Genomic DNA, 5,573 nt, shown 5'->3' with positions numbered 1-5,573 from the left:
TCTGACTTCAGCTCAGGTCATGATCTCATGGTTTATGAGTTTGAAACCCACACTGGGCTCTGTACTGACAGTTCAGAGCCTGAAGTCTGCTTCTAATCTGTGTCTCCATCTCTCTCTGCCACCCCCCTGCTCACACACTCTCTCTCTCTCTCTCTCAAAAATAAATAAACATTAAAAAAAATTTTTTTTAAGATGCCATGAGGGGGCAGGAGGAAGGAGATTCCAAGAGGTACCTACCTGAGTTCATTGTGAAGGTAGCTCCTCTCATGGACGGATTCACATTAACCAAACACAGAAAGAATGATGTATAAGGTCAGACTACAAATGTGTTAGTCCACAGTGACAGACACTAGTACCAGAAATTCAAATCAGCATGCCTTAGGCTACAAATTAACCTCTCTTTGTGAGCAACTCTACAAAGTAGTTATTAAGGACGATTGGTAAAACAGAACAAGGACCATTAAAAGTGTGATCTTAAGTCATATCTTACCTAAAGCTCTCTATCCCTCTATAGTCAATGGCTAAATGTGATTAAATCCCAGACATTAGAGTTGAATGCTCCAAGGTTGGGATCTCAGCCCTGCTACTTCTAACCATGTCTTCAGTGACCACACTATGCTCACCCAGCCTGTTTTCCCACCTGTAAAGTAAGAATAATAGCATTATGTACTATAATAGCAAGAGTCATATGTTAGAGACTTAGCACAGTTTTGGGCTCACTACACTCCCTTGATTCTTAGATGTGGGAAGTCATTCTCAAGGTTTTTAGGCACACAGAAACAGTGCAGAATTCAATTTACACATTGATTGTAAGACAGTTGTTTTTTTCTTTGTTTGAAAACTAAAAGCAATGTCATTTTTTGAACCAAGAAAATGGTGGTCATAGACTTTCAATATATGGAAGTCTTGTTCTTATGGTCATTGTTAGCACTACTGCCACCAGTGCCACCATGATAGATAATGTCCTTTGGTTGAAACCTTATCTTCTTGTACTGCCCTAGGATGAGCACTCCCCACACCCATTACTCACCCCCACATGTCATAACAAGTTCGCCTACCTGACCATGCTACATTCCTGTGTTATGGACTGCTGTCTCTTCTTTGTTTTTTATGTATGTATGTTTGTTTGTTTATTTGTTTGTTTTTGTTTATTTTTGAGAAAGAGAGAGTGAGAGAGAGAGAAAGCAAAGGGAGGAAGGGAAAAGAGAGACAGAGGAGACAAAGAATCCCAATACAGGGCTCAAACTCACGGACTGTGAGATCATGACCTGAGCTGAGATGAAAGGTCAGATGCTTCACCACCTGAGCCACCCAGGCCCACCCCGGATAGCTGTCTCTTTTCCTAAGAACGTGCTCAGAAGTTGTCAGCACAGTGAAATCGCTTCTCAAGAAATGGTTTGTTCCCTGACATACCTTCATTTTAGAATTATTAGTGAAGCATCCTGTTTTCAGGGACCTTTGTTTGGAAAGTCAGAGGCCATCTTTGTATAGAAAAAGTCTGTCCTCCTGCGCTCCCCTATGGAACGTTCCCTATCCATAGCCCACTAGATGGTCTGGTGTGGACAGTTGCAGAACTGTCCATTTGCAAGAATTGCCCATGCTGTGAGGAAGTCTGAAAAAGAGTGAGGAATAAGCATTCCATTTAGTGTTCCCAAGAGAATTCCAAATATTGAGCTATTCAGATATTCACTTGTAAAAAGTGTGTTTTAAAATTCATAAAATAAACATAACCAATTTAAGAAAGTTAGACAAATAGAGAAGAAAAAAAAATCCCTATATTGCAAAAGCCTTAAGACAGGCCTATTTTGATATATTTATCATTTTGACATATTTAATTATATTCTTTTTGCTAGGTGCAACACAGTTAAAATTATAATGTACATATTTTAAATCCTTTTTTATTGTTATTTAATATGTGCATTTTTTCTGTGTTGTTGTGTAGAAACACCCTAGCATGACATATAAGCTCTTTGTCTCTGGCTTCTGCCTAAGTCTAATCTCTGTCTATTACAGGGCCATCCTCTACCCACCACACTGAAAGGCAGATGGTTCTTGAACATCAACCCCTTCTCAATTTATCTCTCACTCTTCCTTCACCTGATATATCACTCAGCTTGTCAGTAGGACACAAAATTCACCTTTAATTGTTCAAGTGAAGAGGCTTTAATGTAGAAACCACTTACAGAAGGTTAGGTGAGTTTACGGGAACAGAAAAAGGATGGAGAGGAAAATAAGAGAATGACACTCAGAAACTAGCAAGTTGGGAATTTCTTACCCTCCTAGGGTATCTGATTGAGATGTGATTTCACAGCAGGAACAGAAGAGGGTGAAAACACCCCATTTCTTCCTCCACCAGTTCCCTTATTTCCTGTCAGCATCCCCCATTGGCAAGACTCAACCAAAAGCCAGAGGACAAGTCAGGACCAGTACTACAGGTGTCATCTATCCCCTGGGGCACAGAAACAGCAATCCAGAGGACAGAGAGTGGGCAGGAGCAGGGTCATATACACATGCATGGCCAGTCAAGCTTTGGTAGACATTGGATCAGAAACCACCTAAAGTGATGTTGAGTATCTCCAGTTTCAAAAAAAAAAAAAAAAAAAAAAAACCCAAACCCAAACAAAAAATAAAAAACCAAACAACAACAACAACAAAAAACCAGTTTCCATATTCTCCTCAAAGTCCCTACCCCAACAGTCCTGTTCTCATGCAACAAAGGAAGTCTCCCTCTTAGTTCACAGAGAAAACAGAATTCATTAGATGATGACTCCATAACCTTGTGCCAACAAACCAGCAAACCAACAAAAATGATTACAATCCCACCTAGCACTGGCTGCCCTCTTCCTAGCACTAGGTAAGAATCTGTCCCCATTCTCAACCTACTCCCAGTGCCAACTCACTCTCTTTGAATAGATTGTAATACAGCTTACTCAATGTTCTATCCCAGGACATTTGGTGAAAGAGGGGTGGAAAAAAATGGCAGTGGGAGTGGTAGGTTTGGGTTTTTGCTGGACGTCCTCCAATGAATCATTGAAAGACCTTGGACAAGCACGCCCCTCTCTGGGTAGTTACCTTTCTGTGTTTAGGCATGATTTTTATGGTCTCAGTTCTTTGTAAAGGTTGAGGTCTGGGTTCAAATTCTACTTTGGTCATCGTAAACTCCATGTTCTTTCTCACTGTATTTTTCTCTCTCAGCCTTCAATTTCTTTGCCTTTAAGTTGGGACCATTAAATCTAGTTCATAGGCCTTTGTTGGGGTTAAATAACAATCAGGTGGTAAGGTAGTTGCTCAATAAAAATAGTGATCAGGTGGTCACAGATATGGTTGAAATAGTAAGATTACTCTGTGAAATAGTAAGATTACTGTAAGGAAGTGCCTGTGAAAGAACAAGTGAGGAGGGAGACAAGGAGGGAAGAAAGGAATCAGGGAAGGAAAGAGGGAAAAGTTTGGAGAGAGATAGTTTATAGATATGTAAGGAAATATAATTTAAGTCAGTGCTTTCCAGTTAAAGAGGCCACAGTCCAATTTAGCTTCCTAAACTTTGAGGTGGTGTGTGACTTCACCATTTAGTGAAAATGTGCATTATAAATAGGCATGTAAATGACTCAGCATGGGGGCTGAAAGTTGGAGGCAGCTTTTGGCAGAGGTAATAATGAAGTGAATCCCATTAGTGATGGAAAGGCAATTAAGAAAAACCTCAATGAAGCTCCAGATCTGAGCATTCAGCTGAAAGATTGGGATTTTGGAGGAAAAAAGGTTAAGCACCGGGAGGCTGTTTATAATGACTTTAATTAGATTGAAAATGAATTGTTTTGCTCTTTTATCTCTCCTCAAGTTTGCTTTTTAAGTAACAGAGCATCTGTAACAATACTGAGGCACACTTGTCAATTGTAAGGATCACGCATAGGAAGTGGCTCAAGAATGGCGGTGATTTCATGATATAGTTACACTTCCTGCAAGAACATGAGTGGCCCAGCCATTTCAGCCAACAAACCCCAGTGCATAGATGGTATAATTTGTTACTGAGGGGATCTTCTTGGGACTTGACTTCATTATCAGGGATTACTCCCTAGCAAGACTGAGTCTGAACATTGCCTTCAATCCCTAGAAAAATGTGACAAGTCATCCAACCCAAATTATTGCTGAAGACTGCACTTTGAGGGAAAAGGGAGCCCTTGGATGTTAGTATTTAGAAACCTGGTAGAATAAAGGAAAGATATCGCATAAATTACTTTTAATCTTAAAATTATGTGTCATGTTTGTTGATGTCACCAGAGACATGAAACACCTATTATTGTTACAGATATTGGATGACAGTTGAAATTTACAAAGTGATACATTTTATCTCATCCTAAATTCAAGAAAAGATTTTGATTGAAGTCTTAGTGTCCCTATTATACAGATAAGGAAACTGAATCTCCAGCAGGTTAAGTGATTTGCCCAGTGTCTCAGCAGCTAATAAATGGCAGAGACAAAACACAGACTGAAGCTTTACATGCCTTTTGTGCGTATTTCTTCCACCACACTGCGACTGAGTCATAAATAAGCAATATCTGGATAAACCCTTAGAGGTGATCCTATGCAGCAAGAAAGAGTAAATGTTGAGTGGCTTTTCTGGTTCTGTTTGGTGTCTAGCTAGACTTGGAGCCCACCAGGAGAGAACGCTGAGCACACCTGAATGCATGTGCTCAGAGAGGAAGAGTGGGCCCTATTGCAATACTTTTCATTTCACTGTGGATCATAAAATAATTTTATTATTCCAGTGATTGAAAAGTATCAGTTATTTTTAGGTTTGAAAGTAACCTGGAGGTTGGACAACACTCACCCAGCTGGGAGATAAATTTCCATGGCAACTGAGTATGAGGCAGAGATTGATTCTAGAGACAGACAGTCTATAGAACACTGATTTTCAGCCCTGGCTGCATGTTCAAGTCACTGGGGAGCATTTAAAAACTGAGGCCTGGGGTCCACCCCTAGAGATTCTAATTTAATTAGTTTGGAATATAGTCATGACATCAAGGGTTTTTTTAGGTTACTCAAATGATTTTAATATGCCACTTGGTTGAGAATTGCCGCTGTAGAACAAGATTATTAGGGGCGCCTGGGTGGCTCAGTAGGTTAAGCGTCCAACTTTGGCTCAGGTTGTGATCTCACGGTTCTTGGGTTCGAGCCCCGCATTGGGCTCTGTGCTGACAGCTCAGAGCCTGGAGCCTGCTTCAGATTCTGTGTCTCCCTCCCTCTGCCCCTCCTCCACTCATGGCCTGTCTTTCTCTCTCAAAGATACAGAAACGTTTAAAAAAAAAAAAAAAGAACAAGATTTTTAAAGATTATATATGGTCACTGTCATTTCACTACCCGGGAAAATTTCTATTTTCAGCTCCTATCCTCTCCTGTCTTCTCCTCTTCTTCCTCTCCCTTCCCTCCCTCTTCTCCCTTCACTTCCTCCCTCCTTCCTTCCTACATTCCATCCTTCCTCTCTTCATTCCACAAATGTTCACTGATCACTCATTTTGATGCATTGCCCAAGTGTCAACTCTGCCACCATCACTGGTTTAAATCTCATCATCTCTTGT

General features: G+C 40.5%; 1 long non-coding RNA gene across 1 annotated transcript in view; it reads right to left on the bottom strand.

Moving 5' to 3' along the window:
• LOC120224112 overlaps window positions 1–4,864 on the bottom strand; it is an 11,749-nt gene extending 6,885 nt beyond the window's left edge. The window contains exon 1 of the long non-coding RNA XR_005526462.1: window positions 4,826–4,864. This is a non-coding gene — a long non-coding RNA (uncharacterized LOC120224112). The remainder of the gene's footprint in view (window positions 1–4,825) is intronic.
• Between the last annotated feature and the right edge of the window lie 709 nt (window positions 4,865–5,573).

Source organism: Hyaena hyaena, unplaced genomic scaffold (genome assembly GCF_003009895.1).
Source record: "Hyaena hyaena isolate Hyena2069 unplaced genomic scaffold, ASM300989v1 scaffold_1109, whole genome shotgun sequence".
NCBI lineage: Eukaryota > Metazoa > Chordata > Mammalia > Carnivora > Hyaenidae > Hyaena > Hyaena hyaena.
This window is presented reverse-complemented; position numbering and strand designations above follow the sequence as displayed.